This window comes from Mustela lutreola, chromosome 16 (genome assembly GCF_030435805.1).
Source record: "Mustela lutreola isolate mMusLut2 chromosome 16, mMusLut2.pri, whole genome shotgun sequence".
Taxonomy (NCBI): Eukaryota; Metazoa; Chordata; class Mammalia; order Carnivora; family Mustelidae; genus Mustela; species Mustela lutreola.
Genome location: NC_081305.1, coordinates 27,728,206 through 27,753,805, shown reverse-complemented (window position 1 = coordinate 27,753,805; position 25,600 = coordinate 27,728,206). Strand labels below are relative to the sequence as shown.

Genomic DNA, 25,600 nt, shown 5'->3' with positions numbered 1-25,600 from the left:
AAAGGAAGGAGGGAGACAGAAGGAGCAATATGACATTACAAAGATCCCAGAAGGGCCCAAACAGGGTAATCTCTTGCTGGGGATATTGCTGAGAGAAGTCAGGTATTCCATGGGGAACAGGGATCTTGAAGGTCTGTATAACCCCAAGATTCTACCTAAAGCTGCAAGAATGAGTGCAAAATGGGGAGCAGAGTGGAGACAAGACAGTCCCTCTTTTCATTTATGTTCAAAGGACCATGATATGGTATCAACGGGTCCACAGGCAACTGTGTGTCTTTCTCCACTGGAAGAGGGATTTGGGGGGCAAATTTAGATCCATCTGAGATACCTGTGAAATGAATCGGAGTTAGCAGCAAGTGGGAGAAGCATGGGTTAAAGCTATAGTCAGGGTCACAAGAAGAATCAAAGCTTGGACTCTGTATTAGTGTCCCAGAACTTGCCATAACAAAGCACCACAGACTGGGTGGCTTACAACAGAAATGTACTCTCTCACATTTCTAAAGGCTAAAAGTCCAAAATCAAGGTGTTGACAGGGCCATGCTCCCTCTGAAGGATCTAGGGAAGAATCCTTCCTTGCCTCTTCCTAGCTTCTTGTGGTTGCCAGCAATCCTTGACATAACTTGGTTTAGAGCTGCAACACTCCAGTCTCTGACACGATCTTCACATGGCCTTCTTCCCTGTGTCTCTATGTTTTCCTCCGTCCAAACTTCCCTTTTCTTAAAAGACCCCAGTCGTGAGATTAATCCAGTATAAATTTATCTTAACTAATTACATCTACAAAAACATTATTTCCAAATAAGGTCACACTCTAAAGATCCAGGTGGACATGAAGTTTTAGAGGACACTATTCAAGTCAGCAGAACCTCAAAAGACTCTGATGGGACACTTTCCGTGAGGGAGCATGGCTGGGCCTCAACCGCCTAGGGGCTCTCTCTGACCTTTCTGCAACCAACATGCTGGCCTCAGGGGGGCGCTGTGCATCCTTTAAAACACCACACACACACACACACACACACACACACACACACACAGTCAGACAATCTGATGGTCCCAAGTTTAGAGGGAGGGTCCTACCTTGCTCCTGGCCATCTCCCCAGGGCAAAGACCATATAAGACTACTACCACCAAGAGTGACCACAAGGAAATGGATATGCCTGTAGTCCTATGAACCCAAGAGGAGACTCCTTCCTTCCCAGGTGCCTGATAGTTGTAGAAACTTTCTATTAGGAGTCCTTTGTCCCTCCCCATAGGGGCATAACTTTGGTCTTCACGATCTTCACAGACAACTCAGTAAACTTCAGACGTTATGTATGTGCCTGTGTGTGTGTGTTGTGTGTGTGTGTGTGTGTGTATAGAGGATAGGGATCATTTTCTTACAGTCTTCTGTGGAGCTGGGTACCACTGACCAGAACTACTCTCTAAGCTACTTAGGCCTGTGCTGCCTGAGCACTGAAAGAGGAGAGAATGGGTGGACCTCTCCCCCCTCTGGAAGCCAGTGGAATGCTGCTCTGCTGGCTCCATGTGATGAATTTGAATTGCCTCTTCACTGAGGAATGAAAAGACCTTAAAAAGGCAGCTAATGCAAGATAATGGTTTCTACAAAATGCAGCCTATCAAAGGGACCATAAAAAAAGGCAGGGTTAATGGTTATGCTGCTGAGAATCTGGGGAAGAACTCTCAAGCCCAATACATTTAATACTCAGAAAACCTCCCAGGCACCTACCACATGTGAGTCCCCTTGCCTCTCCCAACAACCTAATAAACAGACAAGAATCATTCTCCCCACTTCACAGATGGAGACATGGATCCTTGGAGATCACAATATGAACTAGCAGAAAGTAGATCCTCTGAAGGCATCCAAACAGCCCCTTCAGTTTACAGATAAGGAAAAAGATCTAGAAACCCTGACACATCAGGCCAAGGTCACGCAGCTGCTAAGACGCCCAGTCAGAATTCAAACCCAAGTTTGTGTGGCTCAAAGTTTACTGCTTTTTCCATGACATGGCTACCATGTTAGTTATTGGAAAGGACTTCAACAAGGGTCCTCCAGCTTCTGGTCTATCCTCCTTCCAATCACTTCCCTTGGGGCCTCAGTGGGAACTTTCATGCAGGCACCAGCTCTGTCTTCCCCTCTTGTTTGACCTCACAGATGGTCACTCCAGACACGTTCCCAGGGTCTGGGAGGTGGCATGTCCATATAGGATGGGAAGCCCCATGACTAAGCACTCACTGGAATGACAAAGTCTGGTCTTTTTACTACACGACCAGGCTGTGTTCTCAAACTGGGCCAGGGCATTTGTTATTTTGCATCAACTCTGAACACTGAATAGGAGAGAAAAAGTGGGACACTTAGGAACTGGCTTTCCTTTGTGCCAACAAAGTGCCATTATTTTAACTTCATTTGTGTGGTACAAATGAGAAGGAGATAAATGTCGTGTTCCAGCCAGAGTCTATTAGTGAGTATCAACTGCAACATGGAAAGATTGTGCAATCTGGCTGTGTTAGGAAAAGGGAAGAGCTGTACCCAAGGACCTCAGCTCTTTAATTCCTTATGCCTGGGACTTCTGAACTGGGAAGCAATATTAAAAAGCATCCAGTGAGTTATACACCTATAGCCAGTTGCCTATAATTTGTTTAATTACATACGAATTCTAGCTAGGTAACCTTGGATATTTCTCTCAACCTCTCTGAGTCTTAATTTTGCCTCCTGTAAAATTGAGATTATTTTTGGCCTTCCTGTTACACTATTTTTACATGAGAATTTAATAAGAAAATCAATGGGAAATTGCAACTGTTTCACAAGTGTTATTAATTATGTGTGATACATTGTATACACAAAATAGTTTTGTACCTAAGTAATCTGGATGCATGATATAAGTGTGTAATTCAAACTAGAATATATTGTCCTTTCACATCCCTGAAGTAACTAATCCTGTGATGTCTGATAGAAGAAATGAAGAAATGTTTAAACCCTTGTTCTTTTGTTTTAATAAATATTTGTAATTTTAAATTTTCACTAAGGTATAGAATGTTGTGCAGAAAGTGCTTGAATTTTTCCAAAGAGAACACACTCATACCACCCAGCTCAACAAATTAAAGTATTAACAGCCGCTCAGAAACCTCCATCACAGTCCCTCATGCTCATTACTACCACATTTTCCCCCAAAAGTAGCTTTTATTCTGATTTATTATAGAGTAAGTTTGACTGTGTTTGAACTTCACTCAGTAGAATCATATAGTATGTACTCTTGGGTCTGGCCTCTTTCAATGTCGTGTTGGTGGAATTCATTCACACTGTTCTGTGTAGTAGTCACTTACTCATTTTCATTAGTGTATAGTTTCCCATTATATGAAAATACCTTAATTTATTTACCCATTTTACTGTTGATGGACATGTGGGTTGTTCTCATTTGGGGGTTAATACAAATAATGGTTCACATGTATACAGATTTCTGTTAATATATAACTGGGACAGGAATGCTGGGTCAGAAAATAGTGAATGCGCAGCATTATCAGATATCCATTTTCCAAAGTCATGGTTCTCAAAGTTGCGGTTCTAATTTGTAGTCGAACCGGAGTATGTGAGAGTCCAGTTCTCTGCATTCTTGCCAAAACTTGATTTTCTAAGTCTTTCTAAGCCATGTTGATGTGTGTGGAATAGTACCTCGTATTTTTAATTGCCCTCTCCTGATAATTGATGAGGCTAAGCACCTTGTGTTTTTTAGCCATGTGAATATCCTCTTTCATGATGTGCCTGTTCAAGTCTTTTGCACATTTTTGTATGGTTTATCTATTTTTCAATATGGCAGGAGTTCTTTATATATTTTGGATATTGTTCTGTAAGTACACTCTTCCTCTCTGTGTTTTGCATTTTACTCTCTTACTCCTCTGCCTTTTTAAGAGATGAGATATCCAAGGCCCCAAATGGGAAGGCAACTTGACCAAATTTTCTCAACAAGTTGATCATATAATATGGTGGGGAAGCTCATGACTTGGATCCCAAGATTTAGCTTTATGTAATAATAAACTATTTCAAGTTAAACGGGAGAATCAGGAGTAATCAAATCCATTTTTTTCATAAAGTGAGAACAAAAATGAGAATTGTATCACACATGTACATGCAAAGAAAGGTGAGCCAGCTATTGGGACAATTGTCTAAATCCATGCAAGCCAAATTGCTTTGGTTCTTCATATTTTAATATTTAAATCTATGTCAATTTATTTTCTCCAACTTTCTATTCTGAAAAATGTTAAACTACAGGAAGATGAAAAAAATAGCACATTCACATAAACGTATGAACACATGTACACCTATCACCTATTAACAGATTCACTGTTTAACATTTTGTCCCTTTTGCTGTATACATGTATGTGTGCATATATGACATACATGTATAAATGTATTTATGTATATATGGGGGGGTTTTGCTGAGCCACTTTAAATTAAGTGGAAGACATCATCACATTTTAGTCATTACTAGTTAGCTATACTTTTACTAAGAATGAGGACATTATCTTATATACTAATAATACCATTATCACATAAAAGGAATTGATACTGTTATATATTAAGTCCATATTAAAATTTCCTCAATTTCCCCAAAAATATCTTTATGATTTTTTAAAAAAATCTATGATCCATTCAAGGATTATACATTGAATTTAGTTGTAACAGTTATTTTAGCTCTTTTATTTAAAACAATAGCTTTTTTTTTTTTTTTAAACCACTGATGACATTGCTCTTTCTGCAGAACCTAGGTGTGCTGTCCAATAGAAAGTCCACATTCTGGATTTGTCTGATGGTCTCCTCATAATTAGATTCAGGTTAAACAGTTGTTTTAAGTATACCCCATGATGTTTTCTTAGGTATTCAATATTTTTCAAACAGTAGGGTGTATATCAGTATATCACCAGTGATACATGTGGGGTGGGTTAGTGGCACCAAAATGATTTTGGATGGCACCATGAATAAGGCTTTTTTTGGTAACATAACAACTTTAATTTCTGTATTATAGTTGTGTTTTATTGAGATGTAATTCACTACCATATAATCCACACACTTAAACATATAATTCCACTTTTTTAGTATATTCAGACTTATGCAACCATAACCACAATCAATTTTAGAACATTTTCATTACCCCCAAAATAAACTTCATACTTTTTGGCCATCAGCCTCTATCAATCCACCATCCCCCAATTTCCCCCAACTTCCATTTTGGTCCCAGGCAGCCACTCATCTACTCCTTGCTTTCTGTATTTGCCTATTCAGGATATAAATGAACCATATAATGAATCATGCTACATGTGGCCTTAGTGACGAGCTGCTTGAACTTAGCATAATGTCTTCTAGGTTCATCCATGTTGCAGCATGTGTTAATACTTTATTTCCTTTGATTGTTGAATAATATTGCATTGTATGGATATACCACATTTTATTTATCTATTCATCAGCTGATGGATGTTTGGGGTGTTGTCAATTCTGGTGTCAATGTATGTTTTCAGATCTCTCAAATATACACCAAGGAGTGGAACTTTTGGGTCATAGAGTAACTCTGTGTTTCATCTTCATAGGAACTATCAGACAGTTTTCCGAAGTGGCCGAACCATTTTACATTCCCATTCACATTGCATAAGGGTTGCAATTTCTCCATATCCTCACCAACACTTATCATCTTTTTTACTACAGTCATCTTAATTGGTATGAGGTGGTATCTCAATGTGGTCATTTGCATTCATTTGCATTTCCCTGGTGGTTAATAATATTGAGCATTTTTTCATGTGCTTTTTAGTCATTTGTATGTCTTCTTTAGAGAAATGTCTATTTAGATCCTTTGCTCACATTTTGTCTCTTTATTACTAAGTTTTAAGAGGAATAAGGCTTTTAAAAATAACTGAAATCACCACTATATCTTTATTAAGAGTTGCAAATACTTTTTCCCAGTTTGCTGTTTCCTTATTCTTTGTCCATGCAGAGTTTTTATGAGTTTTTAATGAAATTTAATTTATCAATCTTTATGCTTCTAGATTTTGAATCAGTTAGAAAGGCCTCTTCCTCTCCAATGCTATAAAGGTATTCTTCATGGTTTTTTGTGTACTTTTATGGTTTACATTTAGCATTCAAACCTTTTATACCTTTGAAATTTTTCCAAATGGCTATTCAATTATCTCAACACCATTTACTGAATTGTTCATTCTTTCCCCTATAGTTTAGAATATCTTCTTTATCATAATCTAAATTGCCATAGTATTTATATATCTTTCTGGATTTTCTGTTTGTTTCATGGGCATGCTTCATTTGCTACAACTACCTTGCTTTAATTTTTAAAGATTTTATTTATTTATTTGACAGAGAGAAATCACAAGTAGATGGAGAGGCAGGCAGAGAGAGAGAGAGAGGGAAGCAGGCTCTCAGCAGAGAGCCCGATGTGGGACTCGATCCCAGGACTCTGAGATCATGACCTGAGCCGAAGGCAGCGGCTTAACCCACTGAGCCACCCAGGCGCCCCCCTTGCTTTAATTTTTGAAGGTTTATAATATGTTTTTGTATCTGGTAAGGCTAGTCATTTCTCAGAAAGTATTTTTTTTTTCATTTTCTAACTTATTTTTTCAAGTGAACTTTTAAATAAGCTCATCTGATTAAAAATAAAGCCCTGTATATCTTATTATGATCATATTAAATGTATATGTTAAACTAGGAAAAATTTACATTTTATTTTAAGTTTTCCTATCCCTTTTAGGTTCTCATTTAGGATATTTGTATACTGATCCTTCTTTCTCAGTTATCTAATGATCTTATCTATTTTATTGGTTCAAAGAACTACTTTTTTTTTATTTTAAGATTTTATTTATTTATTTATTTGACAGAGATTACAAGTAGGCAGAGAGGCAGGCAGAGAGAGAGAGAGGAGGAGAGAGAGCTGAGCAGAAAGCCTGATGAGGGGCTCAATCCCAGGACCCTGGGATCATGACCTGAGCCGAAGGCAGAGGCTTTAACCCACTGAGCCAGCCAGGCGCCCCTCAAAGAACTACTTTTAAGATTTATTTATTAGTACTGTTTATCTGTTTTCTGATTCATCAAGTTCTACTTTTATCATTATTAATGACTTCTTTCTGGTATCCTTTAGTTAATTTTGGTATATTTTTCCTAGCTTTTTTAGAACAATGTTTAATTCACTTGATTTTTATTCTTTCTTTTGTTATTTAAGGCTATGATTTTTTTTTCCTCTGTACATCGCTCTGCTGTGTGTTAATTTCCTAGGGCTGCTGTTAACAAAATACCATTAGCTGGGGAACTTAAATGACAGAAATAATTGTCTCACAGTTCTGCAGGCTAGAAGTCCAAGATCAAGGTGTCAGTAGGATTGGTTGCTTCTGAGAACTATGAGGAAGAGCATATTCTATGCTTCTCGCCGAGCTTCTGGTGGCTTGCTGGCAATGTTTTGTATTCCTTGCCTTAGAGAAGTATCACCCCACTCTATGCCTTCATCTTGACAGTATTCTCCCTGTGTGTGTCTCTGTGTCCAAATTTCTCCTTCTTATGAGGACATCATATTGGCCCACTCTAATGACTTAATTTCAACATGATTACCTCTATAGAGACCCCATCTCCAAATAAGGTCACACTCTGAGGTACTTGGGAATTAGGACTTCAACATATGAATATTTGTGGAACACAATTCAACCAATAACAAACTGCATCCCACAAACTCTGATTAAAAAGTGCTTTCATTACTGTTTCCTAAGACTATCTTCCATTCCAGTTTTTACTTCCTCTTTAAGAGTTATTTAAGAGAGCCTTTAAAATTTCCAGATGGAAGGAGTTTTTGTTTTCTTTTTTGTTATCAGTGTTCAGTTTAATGAATTATAGTTATAAAATGTTATCCATACATCTAATTTTTAGAATTTATTGAAGATTTATGTATTGGCTAATGTATGATCAGTTTCTATAAAGATTCTCATGGTTTTTGGAGGAAAAAAGCTTATTTGTTATTCTTTGGTTACCTGGCTTAATCAGGTCTATCTCATCAATTAGTTAAGGTTTCTATACTCTTACCTATTTTTGTCCTGTTGGTGTATTATAAACCTAGAGAAGTGAATTAAATTCCCCTTCTACTAGTGTACATCTACCTATTTCTCTAGTCTCTTGTACTTTCTGCTTTATAAATGTGGATGCCCTATTATTTGGTGTGCAAATATTTATAATTTTTTTTAAAAAGTAAAAGTCATAGAAACAGAAAGTATTGGTGGTTACTAGGAGTTGAGGGGTAAGGGAAATGGGGAGACATTGGTCAAAGGGTACAAACTTTCAGTTCTAAGATGAGTAAGTTCTGGGTGTCTAATGTAAAACATAGTGACTACAGTTGACAATACTGTATTGTAAACTTGAAATTGCTGACAATACATCCTAAATGTTTTCACACACACAGAAAGGTAACTATGTAAAGGGATGGATGTGTTAACTAATCTTATTATAATCATTTCACAATATGTATGTATATCAAATCATCACATTGTGTAACTTTATACAATATTATGTCAGTGTATCTCAATTAAGCTAAAAAAAAAAAAGTTATCCTTACTGAATTATACCCCTTACATTACAATGTACTCTTTCCCCCTCACTTAATGATCTTTGTCCTATAACCCACCTTATCTGATATTAGGATAACAACCCCTGCTTTCTTTGTGTTTTTCCCTGTGTATATCTGTCTATCCTTTAAGGCTCAAAATCTCTGAATCTTTATGTTGTACATGTGTCTCTTGTATATGACATAGAGTTATGTTTGCTTTGGCTCATTCTGAAATTATTTTATCTTAATAAAAATTTACTTTTGTTAACAAGTCAAATATGTTTCATCTTCGTTCTTCCATATGGTTTGTATCATGTTGCTGTTGAATAGTGCTATTTTTAGTCTTTTAAAATGTAACCTATAGTTCTTTTTATGTGGAGTTATTCTGATATCAGAAGATTTATATGTTTATTCTAATACTTGCTTTCATAAACAGTATTGTTTTAATGACCTTAACACTGCATTTCCTTAGTTAGTTTCCTACCATAAATAGAAAAATTATATTTTCCCTTCTTCCCCTGTCATGTTTCTTCATTTTCCCACATAGCTCAGAGATGAGGATACTGTTATAATCAATAACTATTGATTAACTGTTACTCTTTTCTAAAACACAATAAAAGACACACAATGTCATGAAAAAAGTTCATTCTCTTCTCTATTCTATCTAGATATCCTAAATTAGGTAGTCTAGAACCAATCACCACATCTGTTTGAAAACATTCCCCAGGACCTAAAGACAGGAATCCTAACACTCTGTAAAGAAAGAATGGTTTTGTCAATGTAGGAGCACATGCTACACCAATATTCTTCTCTTAGGTCCAATTCCTGATTTTGCTATTGTCCAGGCTCTGGATGTGGCATAAAACCAGTGATCAGAAAAAACAAAAAGCAGTGATCAGTGGGAGAAACCAAGACTGGATCTCTACTAAGAAGCTGTTCCAGAGGCCTGGCCCTTGTCAACTGCAAAAAATACAAGATCCACAGGACTGGAGGTAGAAGTAAATTTTAGAGATATACCTCATTATCACAATGAATCCAAAGGTCTATGTGCCTACTGCACCTGCTTAATCAGTATAAAAGGTGATGTATGTCTCTCCACAGTTTTGCTTTATGGTTGTTGAGCCAGAGTATTTCAGTCTAGATTACAAATTATAGAGTCTCACCCCACCTATAAACCATACACGTTTGATTGACAAAGATGCCAAGTAGCCTTGCCTTCATTATCACCATAACTAGAAAGCACATGCTTGCATCTGCCATTGATTAGTTGCCTTCCCTGCTAAGCCTCAGTTTCCTCCTCTGTAAAATAAAAGACCAAAAAAGGGACGTGAGTTCATCACTCTCAAAAGTTCTTTTTTTGTTGCTGTATCAGAATTGTATTTCTATGTAGTTTCACCATTTTGCGTTACAATCACATTCTCTGTATCATAGTTAAGGGTCAGAATAAAAAATGGACAGAAAAGTGCTTCCTAAGTTATACAGTACTGTGCAAACAACAAGCACCATTATTACTTCAAGAGACTTCTTGGCACTTTCTTTTGGGGGGAAAAAAAAAGAAAGGAAATGAGACACTCTTGTTGATTTTTAGGGTTGGGTTCATGAAAAGGTCTTTTTCTACCAACTCAGGGACATGTACAAAGTATGTGGTGTCCCCCAGGACAGCAGGACTCGCTTTACAGGAACCAGGATTGAGAGGAATGGCTCACGTGCTCACAGAAATATCCAGCACATGAGAGTTTCAGGTGAAAGCCAATATGTGGGAGGTTCTGAGGCTCTTAATTAAAAGGTCAATCAAATTTTTCCAAGGCAATTTTATAGTGTGCATTAAAAGAATTCATGGTCTGTTTTCTCCAGTTGGGTGGAGTTCAAAGCTACTGAAGCATGCAGTTCTGGGACTAAGGAACAACAAGTAACACAAGACCTTCATTAGACAAACGTAACTAAAGCTGACAAACATCCCAATCCTCTCCCACCCCCAACCTCTTTTATAGAATCTGTCTTTAAAGGGGAAAAGCCCAGTGATAAGTCTCAGCACTTTGGTACTCCTGTTACTTTGGGAAATCTTACTAAATATCTCAAGTAGATATCCTTTCTCTTTCTCTTACCTAGAATGAATTGTTCATTTCCCTAACCCTTCTCCAAACTCCACTCTTCTAGATCAGGAGTTGGCAAACTTTTTCTGTAAAGGGCCAGGTAGCAAATATCTCGGGTTTCATGGGCCAAATGGTATCTGTTGCCATGATTTAACTTTGCAGTTGTAGTACAAGACTGTCACAGACAATACATCAGCAAATGGACATGGCTGTGTTCCAATATAATTGTATGGATGAACACTAAAACTTGAATTTGAATTTCAACAGCTCACAAAATACTATTTTTCTTTTGATTTTTCTCCCAACCATTTGAAAATGTTAAAAAAAAAAATCTTAGCTTGCAGGTTGCACAAAAAAAGGCAGTGGGCCAAATTTGGCCCATTGGCCATAGTTTGCCAACACCTCCTCTAGATCATGAACAACTTGCAGTCAGGGACTGACTCATAATCAAGTTTTTCCTAATACTTGCTTTGGTGATTGACACCTATGAGAGACCCAAATGCAAAACCTTGAAGGAAAAAGCAAGAGAGGGAGACCATGGGAAGGACAGCAGATGCATCCATCACATACAACAAAATAAGCCTTTCATGTTCTGTTTGGGTATTTGAAGGGAGAAAAGAGTAGAAGCCAACAGTATCACTTTGGAGTCAGAAAGATCCGAATTTGAATCTCAGCTCTACTATTGCCTGGCTTGGCCCCAAGTGAAAAACTGAACATGTGGACACATTTGCCGCAAGTGACAGAAAAATCAACCAGTGGTGGTTAAACATGGCAGATATTTATTGTCTCACTTATCAAGAAAGCTGGATATAGTGGTTCCAAGGCTAATTCAGTGGCTCAGTGATATCACTGAGGTCACACACTCCTTCTGGCTCCTGCTCTGATATCCTGAGCCACTGGCTTTTCATCTTCATGTGTGTCATCTGTGGTTACAAGGAGCTGTCCCAGCTTTAAGCATCGCATCCAGCATGGTCAAGCCAGGAAGGAAGGAAAAGAGGAAGTGCCAGCTCTATTTCCTTTCAGCTGCTATCTTCTACCAGCAAGCTAATGTCCAACCTAGAACTCTCCAAGCAGATGCTATCTAAGTTCCTGTTGTCTAGATGTGGGTTATGTGGCCACCTCGGCTGCAAGGGAGGCCAGTCTTTACCATGGGAACCAAGAGAAGATAGAGTCAGGGGGACTGGCTTGGGAAGACCTTACTAGTGCCCATCTCAGGGAACCTGGGTGGTTTAGTTAGTGGAGCACCTGACTCTCGGTTTCCACTCAGGTCATGATCTCAGGGTTGTGAGATCAAGTCCTGCATCAGACTTGGGATTCTCTCTCCCTCTGCCTTTCCCATTCATGTGCGTATGCATGTGCTCTCTCTCTCTCTCCCTCTTTCCAAAATAAATAAATCTTTAAAAAAATATAGTGTCCATCTCACAGACTGTCATGAGGACAAGTGATATGATGTGTGAAAAACATGGGCACATAAATACTTAGTCAATTACAGCTACTATGATCAGTAGGACTAGCTTAGATACTTTCAGGATTCTAGACTATGACCCCTACACTGTCAGTATGAAAACTTATTTCTCAGATGAAATCAGAAAGTCTCATACCCCTTGGCACAACATTCTAATTACATACAATTAAAGAGAATGAAGATGGATATTCAATAGAGTGAGTGAGTGAGTGAGTGTGTGTGTGTGTGTAAGATATTAGGCTACTGATTTACTTTATACTGCTCAAGATGTACACAAAGCTATATATGCAGATACACATGCATTATGAATAAATGAGAAAAGCCTGGTGACGATAGATATGCTTCACATCCTGTATGTTAAATTAGGTAACTTACACACTTTACCCAAGCTTAAAACCTGAGTTATCCTTCCCTCTCTCTTTGCCTTTCCTGGTCAGTCAATGAGTCCTGTGGATTTTGTACTGCAATATGTTTCATATTTTTCCAGGACCCAAGCATAACCTTTATCATTTCCTGTCCAGACAACTGCAACGGACTCCTAAGTATTCTCCCACCTCTAGTTGCAAGCCATTCCCATCTTCTGGCCAGGGTTATCTACGTGAAGCAAAGCTCTGACCAAGCCCTTTTTGTACTCAAAAACTTTCAATGGCTCCCTAGTGCCTATGAAGTTCAAACTCCTCATGTTATTCAAGGTGTTCCTGACTTGCCCCCAACCTCTTTTACCCATTCTACTCCCTACTGGTTCACTGACCAGCTCACTTAGAAACTTCTCTCTGTTCTGTGAACACACCCACCCCACTTTCTGCAACATCTCAGCTCACGCTACTCCATCTCTGCTCTTCTAGACCCTACTGCATAGGGCTGATGGGCAGTTTCCATTTTATATTCCACTGAAACTCAGCTTGCAGAGGACTTCAGGGAACCCAGAATTTTATGAACCATGATTTGTGCAAAACTACTTGATTAAATCAATAAAATGGTCAATAACTGCCTGCGATGTTTTCTTGGTCCTGGGACATCTAAACGAGCTGACAACTGACAATTTTAAATTGAAATGTCCCATCAAGCAAGTTGGGATGGAGACAGCTGATTCAGACAGCAGATTCAGCATCTGGACTGGAGGGAGGGGCCCACTGGAGTTCAGCATGGTTTTCTTCTCCCTCTTTATAGAGATGTCAGAAGAGCTTTCATATGGCAGAAGGGTAATGTGCTCTGCACTGTGCCAAAGCTGGAAGGGAGATACCACATTTGGTGACAGGCGTGGCGCAGGCCGTGCCATTTTGTCATCCAGTTAATTCTGGATCCAGTTAATTCCAGTGTCTCTGTGAGGAAGGCATTCTCATTACCTGTATTTTCTAGTGGAGGTCAGAGACCCAGGGGATGAGCAAGTTCTTAAGGCCACAGTGCCAAGATTCTGAACCAAGTCTGTCTGACTCCAAAGTTTCCCCAGTCTATGCACTTACCCATGATTAAACAGCAGGTGTGAGTTATTAAATTTGGATCAGCTTCTGTCAGGGATGCTGCAGAATACATTTGTGCAGGGGACAAGAGACTGGGCTAGATGAACTCTGGACGTCTCTCCCAGTGGAGAGATTCTAAGAGTCCATGTATGGAACAAGCAGTCAGAAGAAGACCAGTCCTCACTCTGGCTATTGGAGGACTTCAGATCTTTCAGATCTGGAAACAGAATTCAAACAGGGGAGCTCAGCCATCACCCTTAAGGTGACTTGAATTTCAATACATTTTTTTCATCAACCCCACTCCCATATTTCAACAATACCACCCTTCCAATTTTCCCCATCATGTATTATTTGCTATTGTTTCATGTTTCTATGATTAGTCTTCAAAGCTAGTCTACAAAAGGTAGATGGTAGCAATCAGTTCTTCTCTTCAGTTATACATATAACTCAGCCTTTCCTATGTAAGTGACCACCACATGACTTAGTTGGCTGGAGATCAGCCAGAGTTTGCTTGATTTCTACTGGGTTCAACTAGGCTTGACTCCAAGCCATGTGCTAGATTCAGCAACTTCTCATTCTTCTGGGACCAGCCTCCAGTGCATGTCTTCTTTATGGCAACAGAAGAAGCACCGGAGTGTAAACCAAATCACACAAGACATTTCAAACCCCCTGAATCATATTTTCTAATATCCGAGCGGTCAAAAATTTATGTGGATAATTTCAATGTCAAGAAATGGGGAATTTCACTCTGTATATCATAAGCCCATGACAAGGGTATGGATATCTACTATAGTAGCCCATGTTGGGCTCCTTGCTCAGTGGGGAGCCTGTTTCTCCCTCTCCCTCTGCCTGTTACTCTGCCAGCTTGTCCTCTCTCTACCTCTCTCTGTCAAATTACTAAATAAAACTTTAAAGAAAAAATTTTTTTAAATACAGGTCCATCTTCCTCCCCCTTCTCTAAATACACCCCCACACACCACACACACAAGTGTATGTATACACACACACACACATCTATATGTATGTATATATGTACATATGTGCATACCCATATGCATATATACACCAATCCTGGCACACAGCTGCTGCCAGCACTACGGCCATGGAGAACGACCTGTGTCTGAGAGTCGCACGGATACCCAGGTCCTGTGGGCTTCCTCACGCTCTCACACATTCTCTTTGTGTGAGAGGAGCCATTTTTAAAACCTGAGGTCAAATATCAGCCCTCTTCTCTAGACTTTTTCCCTTTCCTTGGCATCCAAGACCCCAAAATTGTCTCCTGGAAGCTGGCCAGGGAACTGGGCTGTGCAGCTTCAGTCTCCAACAGCTAGGGATGGACTCTGGAGGTTTGACCCCCCCCCCAAAGTACAAGACACAAAAGAGAGGGAACACCTCCAGATGGCTCAGTAGTAATTTAGTAGCCAAATCCCTCAGCCCTGGTGTTAAGGGTTTTAACTACCACTCATCATCTGCTATATCTCCCTGCCATTTGAAGGGAAGGGCTGGGACCTCTTCCTCTCCCTGACCCCTTTTCAAGTTTTCTGTGACTAGCTCCCTGCGTGCAAAATGTCTGCTCTGCCTCACAGCCTCAGCTGCTCATCTACTGTTTGATTTTCTCCTACTGCCTCCTATTGCCAATTCTTCGCCCTGGAAGCTACAAATACCTGTAGGCAGTTTCTTAATTATTTAACACTTTTACAGTCAATTTCCCAGACCTGACAAGGGAGCCATCCAGGATGCTGCGGCCTCTAAGTGTGCTCTCTTCAGGAAGCCGAGGCCTCTTGCTCTACCCACGGGCCCTGGCCCTCAAGGGGTCTGACATCAAATGGGTCTCTTATCACCTTCAAATTCACCAGCCTGGTCTGTCATACTTGGCTGAGGGCCTAGGACTTAGTTCAGAAAAGGCTTCTAATTGTATACCTTGTAGCTCAATGGCTGTAGCTCAACAGCACTTGCCAATAGACAGATCGGTCCAGGACTCAGTATATACTTACCATATATAAGATTCTAGTCCGGAGCAGGGGTGGGCAAACTATGGCCCATAAACAGGCCCATAAACCTGTTATAAAGTTTTACTGGAACACAATTATACCATTTATTTATGTATTATCTATGGCAGCTTTTGAGCCAAGATGCCAGAGTCAAATACTTGGCAGCAGAGTTCATGGGGCTTGCAAAGCCTGAAACTATTTGCCCTCATCTAGACAACAGGCACGCAGCTGAAAGTTGTCTGAAGAATCTTACTGGTTCTCATGGCCTTCACAGCAAGCATTTGTGACTGCCAAATCTATAGCTCTATTTGGACCTCTCTTCCAAGTGCCAGAGTCATCATGTGCAGCACTTTGGGGCATTTTCAACCGCAATCCCTAAATTCTGCTGGATTCTCAAACCTGACCTCCCTGTAAGAGCCTCTCTTCCCAGTGTGTCTCCTATTTCCCTAACGGCATCACTGCCCACAGATCCTGTGTCTCAGTCATCTGAGAGACACCCCTGGATCCTCCCTTTCCCTCAGCTCTTGTAACTACATGTACCTGTACCTGTAACTACCATGTAACTGCCATGGCTCCTCATATAGATCTCCAGATCTGTCCTGTCTGTTCCAAACTCACTGCCACCGCTCACTTTGTCTCCTGCCTGTAGGGCTACAGAAGTTTCCCCTTTCCACCTCCAAGTTCACCTTGGTGCAGAGGGATGAAGGTCAGCCAAGCTCAGGCACCAAAGAAGCACGTGATTCACAGCTTTTCATATGCTTCAAGAGAACAGCCCTTATTGTTCAAAAATAACCATGGCCAACACTTAACAGAGCACTTACTATGTTCTAGGCGTGGTTCTGGGTAATCTATGCACATTAACACCTCTGATCGTCCTAACAGCCTCATGAGATAGACAAGCTTATTATCACATCCCCATATGACAGACGGGGAAACTAAGATTCAATGAAACTGAATAATTTTCCCAAAGTCACCAGCAAGGAAAGGGAGGAGCTGGGATGCAAGCCCAGGGACCCTGGCTCCAGAGTCTATTCTCTTAACCACGGTGAGACACTGCTTCTCTTTAGCCCAGAGATTAATTTCACTTGCCAGGGTCACCAACATGGAACCCAAGGTCAGTTTGGATAATAGCTTCTTTGCAGTCTGGAACATTCCTAAGGAGAATACAGATAATTCTTGCCCAAAGGATTACTGTGATGCACCAGGAGAGGTGCTGCCCAACCACCAGGCTTCCCCTTGCAGGAGGGAGGTCCAGGGGCTCAGGACAAAACATGAGACCCAGAAATCCCAGAGCCGCATGAGTGAGAGAACAGGATTCCAGAGTGGGGCTGAAGCAGGGCAATTTTAACCCTTGAGCAGTCTTTCTCCTGTATTTGTCTCAGATGAAAACCATTACCAAGTTATCTTTCTTCTCCCTGATTTGTCACTCTCCAAGCTTTTATCATGAATAGCAACATGCTTAAATATTCAGCAAGTGCCCTGCAGAGCACTGAATAACAAAAGCACACAGGAAAGGTCACAGTCTCAACCCCCTTCCCACTCCCGGGAATTTACAATTTTAATGGCAAGACCCCAAAGCTGAACTCTATATAATGTGACTTAAAAATGTAGAAGAAATCATTTCCTCCCCTGTTTTCTCAATGTTGACTTTCTCTTGTCTTCATTGGGTATGACCAAGAGGAAAATGTATGTAAAATGAGATAGTTAATGCATCTGAACAAAATATATTAAGAATCTACTCTGTTCAAAGCTCTCTCCTTGGCAAGAAAAGTGGTGATAAACATGAGTGCCAAATAATTTCTACCTTCGTAAAGTTTTCTATTTAGCAGGGGAATAAAGTTCTTTTTTTTTTTTTAAGATTTTTTTATTTATTTGGCACACAGAGAGAGAAATCATAAGTAGGCAGAGAGGCAGGCAGAGAGAGAGGAGAAAGCAGGCTCCCCTAAGAGCAGAGAGCCTGATGCAGGGCTCCATCCCAGGACCCTGGGATCATGACCTGAGCTGAAGGCAGAGGCTTAACCCACTGAGCCACCCAGGTGCCCCAACAGGGGGATAAAGTTCTATGTCTATATTCATAGTGCACTGTGTTACTGCCCCAAGGAAAGGTCCACATATGGGAACTAATGGTTAATGCCACTCATTAAGCCCCAACTCTCTGTGAAGCTCTGTGTTCAGTGCTGCAAGCCTTCTGCCATCTCCTATTATCTTTAAACAGCCCTGCGAGACATATTTTTATTAGCCCCATTTTACAAATGAGAAAATTGAGGCTAAGAGAAGCTAAGTAATTTGACCTAGAAGTAAAAGAGCTGGCATTTTAACTCAAGCAATTCAGATCCCAAAGCCCATAGTAGAAGCATCATTTGAGCTCCTTTTCGCCCCCCAAATGAATAAAATGTTAATAGGAGTGATATGAGTCAGTGCATTCCAAGCAGAGGAAAGAGAGTGAGGAAGAGCCCGGAGGCAAAGAAATGTAAGGTGTCTGCCTTGGGTGGAAGAATGAGGGAAAGTGGTAGAAAGAAGTCTTAAGGGTGGGTTGTGCTTCTGGCTGGATACTGAGGAGGTCCTATCACTTGGTGACCACTGGCTAGCCAGAATGGAGAACATCACATTTTAAGACATAAAAAACCACCTTAGAAAGCTCTGGCTTTCTCCAATTTTAAGCCAAACTGTGTCTATGTCCTTTGAACCTCAACACGGTTCCTATAATCTTTTTTTAAAAGCATAACTAGGGGTGCCTGGGTGGCTCAGTGGGTTGAGCCGCTGCCTTCGGCTCGGGTCATGGTCTCAGGGTCCTGGGATCGAGTCCCGCATCGGGCTCTCTGCTCAGCGGGGAGCCTGCTTCCCTCTCTCTCTTTCTGCCTGCCTCTCCATCTACTTGTGATTTCTCTCTGTCAAATAAATAAATAAAAATCTTTAAAAAAAAAAAAAAAATAAAAGCATAACTAAATCTTTAGCAATTTTGAGTCAAGCAAACATGGACTACCAGGACAGACTGCTTGTCCTTGCAATGGGCGTTCATGCTCTGGTGACAGAGATAGCAGGGGCTCAGCTGCCCTCCAGCTAATCACTTCTCCTTCTGAGAGGAATAGCTATGCAAGGCAGTAGCTATTGCCTTGCATCTCTGCCTCATCAAAGGAGAATCAAATTGGTTTGTGGGGCATACTATTGGGATTCATATGTGACATGTTACATTAATAGAGTGTTTGAAGTATGGCCTTCAGAAAGCATGCTTCCATTTGTTGTACTTTATCATAATCAAGAGACTCAGGGCTTTAACTGAAAAAAGAGAACAGGGTCTGGAGTCTACTTACTGGATGAATAGAAGCAGATAAACAGAGGGCAGGAGGCAGACTATTACTGAAAAACACGCCAGTCCATGTTTTCAATAAAAATACGCATTTCGGCACTGCCCAGATGAGGTCTTATGAGCAGGAAGCCTCAGAGTCTTTGGGGAGCATGAGCATGACCAACTTTCTGCAGTGTCTGGAGTGTACGAGAGGGGCCCCAGAGATTAAAGGACTCCAATCATAAAATTAGAGCTGGAAGCAACAATGGAGATCGGTCCATCATTTTAAAATTGGAGAAGCTAAAGCCCAAGGAGAGCAAAGACTTAGCCAAGGTCACATAGATGGTTAGCAATGGGATGTGAGTTGAAGTATCTTGATCTCCAGTCCAGGGTCCGTTTATGACATCATTCTGCCCTCTAGGAGAAAGTCACTATGAGCAAATGGTAAATGTTCTCAGATGTCAGAAATCCAAGTGTGGATACAAAAGGTCAAGGGCGACTTCAAGGAGGACACAGAACGATGTGAAGTGGGGTTTAACCAGGCAGAAAGTAGAGGGCATTGCAGCTGCAGGGGGATGCCCTCCACCTGCCCAGAATGTGCCAAGCTTGGCATCTCAGTATCAGGAAAAGAAGTAAGCAGATTCTTGTGGTAAAAAAAATTGCTACAGCAGTAAAATTAAATCTCCTTTCCGGAAGAAATGTAAACTCATAAGAGATGAGAAACCTAAACCTTTGTGCCCTAGTTTAACTGTTTTAAGAAACCAACAGCTCCTTGGAAGGTTGAAGAGAGAGGGAAGAAAAAACCTGGCTTGCCTCCCCGCTTAAAGGAAGAGTATTTCTTACAGCAGCTATAAACATTTATGAAGCATCTGAAAGGCTTCATCCCCAGTAGGACAACCAGGACAGGGACAGTCCCCCAAAAGCATGGAGGAACCAGGTTCACCTTCCCCAGAGCCTTTCCCATTCACCAATGGGTGACAGGATCCCAGGAGACCTCAGTCTCCCTTGAGAATAACACGCTCAGTTCATTGGCCCATAACAAATGTCCACCAGCCAGAATGGGATGCAGTCTCTAAAATGATGCAGGTAAAGACAACAGCTAACATGGAGAAGGGTTTATAAAATAAATCTGAGGGCACCTGGGTGGCTCAGAGGGTTAAGCCTCTGCCTTCAGCTCAGGTCATGATCTCAGGGTCCTGGAATCGAGCCCCACATTGGGCTCTCTGTTGAGCGCAGAGAGCCTGCTTCCCCCTCTCTATCTGTCAAATAAATAAATAAAATCTTTTTTAAAAAATGAGTCTGGTGAACAGTAGAGAACCTGTGCCTAAAGCAGGATGATGGTAGAGATGTAAAATATACCTAGGATGAATTAAGACTGAAAAGATAAATGAACATAATTGTAACCAGTTGGTGGGATTATGGGTGCTTTTTACATCTTTAAAAATAATCTTCATTATAATCATATGTGATTAAAATAATAAATACAGTCTGCAATCCTTTTATCAACTGTACTTGCTTTTTTCTCCTGCCCACTCCCAACATACACTGAGCCAATAAAGCAAGGAGGTAGTTTTTTTTTTTTGTACTCACCTTCCCACACCCTCTCTGTAATATCATTTTATACCCTGTATTATCTCTCTAAGACCTAATTCCTTAACTGTCATCTCCAACTACTGACTTCTCACTCTCCTTCTCCCTGCTAGCTGCCTTCCCAAAATATTTCCTAGCATTAAAGCCATCCCCAGAGATCAGCAGTGCATAGCTAATCTGGTGCAGGAAGGGGCCTACAGAGGTAGGGTGTTCTCTAGGATAATATACTTGCTTGACAGCTGGATGGTCTCCAGAGAGCTGATAATGACTTCCCTCTCTGTTCATATATGTCTCTCCCTTTCCTTAAAAATTGGGCTGGCCTTAGTGACCCGCTTGACCAACACAGTGTAAGGGGAAGACACATTCTGGAGCTTCTGAGTCCAGGTCATAGGAAACCTTGTGCCTTCCTCCCAGCAGTCCTGGAATACTTACTCTTGGGATGCTGTCTTCAAGAACCCAGTTACGATGCTGTGAGAGGCCCAGGCCACATGGAGAAACTAAGTGTAAGTGAACCAGTCTAGTCAGCACATGTGGTGACTAGCCCCATCGCTGGCATCGACTTCCAGCCATATGAGTGTGCTATCATGACCAGCCAGCCCCACTGAGCTCTCCGATGACTGCCACTGCAGCCTCCACATGATTCAAACTGTGTGAGAGACCTCAAGTGAAAAATATCTAGATGAACTAACTCAGTTCACAGAACCCAGAAAGATAATAATGTGGCATTTTAAGACACAGGATTTTGGGATGTTTTGCAATGAAACAATAAAAGCATTAAAAAAGAAATTTTTTTTAGTTGGATCCCAAAACTTCAATTTCTGTGGTCCTTGGTTTGGTGAAAGATTCTAGGAAGGACTGCATTTCTGTTCAATCATTTCTTTAATCGTTCATTCATTCATTCACTCATTCATCCAACTTAAATATAACAAAGAATACCTCTGTATAAGGTACTGTGGCAGATGCCAAGAGGCTTAGCAAAGTAGATCAGAAACAACCCATGCAAAAACTGTATTTCATCAAAGGTATTGATATATTACATATAAGTGGAAAAATGACTTGAATTTGGATGGGCCACATGGGTAGGATTTGAGTATATGCACATTTAGGCAGAAAGGCATTGAAGAAAATGAGACTAGGATGATCAAGGAAAGACCGGTGGAGCAAGACAGCAGGGAGAAGGCAAGGGGAGCAACAGGAAGGCCTCCAGAATGACTTAAAGTAAGGAGCTCCAAAGAGAATGGTGGGGAGTAGGTCTGGCTGGGAAGGTTGAGACCTGGCCCTTGAGCAGGTCTCCTTGGGTAGCAGCTCTCTGAGCTGTGCTGTGAATCTGTCTCTGAAGGCCATGATCAACATGATCTGTGTCCTCTGCCACAGACCAGTCACTAATTGTTCCCAGATGCAAGGTCATTGTTTCGCCAAAACCTGAGATTAAAGAATACAAGGATCAAATCTAAATAAATCTCCAAAGAATTCAAATAGCATATCTTTCTGTGCATAAAGGACAGCTCCCATTGCATTTATGAGCTCTAGCAAATTCCATACATTTACCTCCCATTAATATTGATGGGCCCATGAAGATGCTATTAGGTGGGAGAGCATGATCACAGCCCAGAGTTAATGGGTGAAAGAATTGATCCCATTTCAACCTCTAGGGAAATGCTGAAGATGGAGTTGGACAAAGCTTACAGGCATTGTTCCCAAAGTATTATCTGACCTGGATTCCTAACCGTGCTGATAACTTGTAGTATGAACTTGGGCAAACTCTCCCTCACTGATCCCCAGTTTCAGAACAATGAAGAGTATCTCTGAGATTGCTTTAAGCTCTGACACCTTGTGATTCTACAGGGGTGAGGTAGGACCTGACTCTTACACATCCGCCATCAACTTCAAATGTATCCATGGAATTCTAAATCCTAATGGCATCAGTGTTTGGCTAGTGCTGTGTATGAGCTGGTGCTAGGCTGAGAGTAAGATCGAATCTCAAATTCCCAATATTTGACTTTTCCCCAGAGCATCTAGAAACCACAATCCCAGTTTCTCCCTGCACATCTCACCCCTGGGGTCAAACTTCATTACTGTATGCCTAAATGTAATAATACATTTAGATTTGGCTCATGCATAAAACACTGTTAGGATTCACTCAGAAAGGGGAAATTCTCTTCATCAGATTTTTTTTCTCACCCTTCTTAGGGGTATAACATAATTTCATCTCACCACACCACAAATTTACATCAACGATTTGGAAAAACAATATTCAGCTTCTCGTTAATACTTAAATATCTTATCAAGAGCTTGTAATTTTTTTTTTTAAGATTTATTTATTTTGACAGACAGAGATCACAAGTACGCAGAGAGGCAGGCAGAGAGAGAGAGGAAGGGAAGCAGGCTCCCTGCTGAGCAGAGAGCCAGATGTGGGGCTAGATCCCAGGACTCTGGGATCATGACCTGAGCTGAAGGCAGAGGCTTTAACCCACTGAACCACCCAGGCGCCCCAAGGGCTTGTAATTTACTATAAACAAGAAGTGATGTTTATGCTAAAGTGAATTATCAGCTCATGGACTTATAAACTGAGTGCTCTTGGTTCTTTGGAGGAGACAGTAGCAGCTTTATTTAAGAACACATGAAACTTCACAATAATGCAGGCCCCAGTATCCCCAGTTTTGAGTACCGAGATGAGTGTTCCCATACACCAACAAGGGCTCCCTATCTCAGGGGTTGTGGTCCACATAGAATGGCACCATTTGCTAGTACTAAAATGTGCTTCAAATATGATGCTCCTTCTTTCATCTCTATAGGTTGCTATGCTCACCTGTGTCAGTTGATTCAGCATCATGAACCACCCTTCTCTCTTGCTGAACAACCAGGTAGCATTCAGAGGAGAAAATAGGGGATGTCAGTAGGAGTTCCCTCATTAGTTCTGACTTGCGGGAAGTAATGTTAAAATGGACCACCCAAGCACATTTTATTTTGGACCCCTCAGTCTGATGTGTTCCCTGATGTATGCCCAAAATTTTCCCCTCCATTTTCCTTTAAGCAGGTGAGGGGTTGGGTAAGAAAGGATGAGAGTTTGTTTTGAGGAAAGACAACCATGTAGAAAAAGGATAGTCTCATGCCTTGTTCCAAGAATCAAGAAACAATTCCAAGAATCAAGAAATGGTGGCTAAGAGCCAAGGAACAGTAGATAAAACACTGGAGCCTAATTGTCTGGGTTTGAAATCCAGCTCTGCTGCTCACTCTTAGTGTGATGTTAGGCATATGACTTAACCTCTCTGTTCACAGGAGTCAACCCATAATATAGGGAGAGTAACAGTGCTTACAACCCCATGGGGCAGTTGGGATGATTAAATGACATCACACACAGGAAACCCTAGAGCAGTTTGCTATTTTATTGCTCTGGGAGCTTCTGAAGCTACTAAGATAGCCCTAAAACTGAGCTGGTTCCACACCAGCTGGTCTTGTAGACTGTGGCTAGTCAATAAGGAACACCTTTTCCAGGTCCTTCCCACCACATGTCATGAACAGCTCCTGCCTCTTTCCCTCTGAGTTAGAGAAAGGTAAGAAGTAGAGTAGTTGAGAATAAGACCTAAAAAATTCAGGGCAGTTATAACAGTAACAACTGGACAGTCCAGACGCTTGGTTCCAACCCCAGTTCTGGTTCAGATTATGCATGTGATCCTTGTGGAGGTTGATCTAGATGGCCTCCATGATCCCTCCCAGTTCTAAGACTCTGACACCCAAGAGCCCAGCATCCTTGCCCAACACCACTGTCTTTGGAATGGAGGCGCTGATCACCATGGCTGCCGTGCCTTTGTAAATCCTGGTGCAGCTCTCCTGTCTGCTTCTTCACATAGGACTGAACTCATTCCAGGTCACAGCTGCCTCCCACTTATACCTGCCTCTGTTCTAAGATGAAGTGATGGTGCTGAAGGGCTTGGGTCCTTTACAACTCCCACATCTGTGGAATCCCCACCTTCATAGGTACCCAAAAGCTTCTGGAACCCCATGGATCACAGTCTACTAATCACATCCTCTTATGCCTTCAGTAAGGTCTTTTCAGGGGAAGCTCTGAGATAACTAAACTATACTTGTTTTTCTGCCCTGCCCAAAATAACAGTATATGTTTTCTGGGTTATGTCAGCTCACTGAGCTGTCAAAGACACTTGAGAAAAATCAAATATTCTCTGTAGATGGTGTTGCCACACACCTTATACACACACACACACACACACACACACACACACACACACACACACGCTCTTTAAATCACCATACAGAGTCAGGAAATTATGGAGGACTGACATGCAGGAAGAGGAGAATTTTATATGCACTCACCCATTCTTCCCCCAAGTTGAATCTGTGGGCTTTAAAAATCCAAATGACTCCTGAATCCTATCTGCATTAAGCTGAAAAGTAAAATATTTGGCAATCAGAGTTTGGTAAGCAACTTTGCTGAGTGGGCAAAAGGAGAGTGGGCCACACTTGGCATTTCCCCTGCTGTCTTGTGTCAGCTATGTTAATGGGCCACTTGGTGATAAATGGAGACACAGAGTGACCTCCAGCATTTGTACTAGAATGTAAATGTCTTACGTAGGAAGATTTATTGAATTTTAGCAGGTGAGTGATAGCCTTCCCACATCGTGAGCTCTCATCAAATATTTCCTGAATGATTGATGTTTTCTTTCACTTTATAGACTCCCTCAAGGAATAAATCCAATTGAAAAGAACAGCACAGAATTTCTACTTAATTAGATGTGTTTCCTATAAACTAGAACTCTTTACTAAAATATAAAAGTATAAGCACTAATTTGAATTAGCATAGTGTCATACTTAAATGGGCTGCTTATTTCAAACCCAGATATATAAATATGTAGGTATAATTAGAAGCTTTGCTCACTGAGGCTTAACTTTCTGGAGTGACTATTTAAACCAGGGGCTCTTTACTTTATGGATATTCCTGGACATTTGAGACTCTCTTGGAAGTTATCAATCTCTTCCTGCAAAAAAAAAAAAAAATGCATCCATAAATAACATTTTGTCACATTTTGAAGGTTTACATAGATCTCGTGGAGCCCTTTCATGACCCTTCCTTCTTACCCCAACCCCCTGGGTCTATGAATCCAGATCTAGAATCTCTGACTTTGT

General features: G+C 40.9%; 1 long non-coding RNA gene across 1 annotated transcript in view; it reads right to left on the bottom strand.

The window, feature by feature from the left end:
• LOC131818443 (uncharacterized) overlaps positions 1 to 24,863 on the bottom strand; it is a 95,019-nt gene extending 70,156 nt beyond the window's left edge. The window contains exon 1 of the long non-coding RNA XR_009348825.1: positions 24,791 to 24,863. This is a non-coding gene — a long non-coding RNA (uncharacterized LOC131818443). The remainder of the gene's footprint in view (positions 1 to 24,790) is intronic.
• Positions 24,864 to 25,600: the final 737 nt, after the last annotated feature.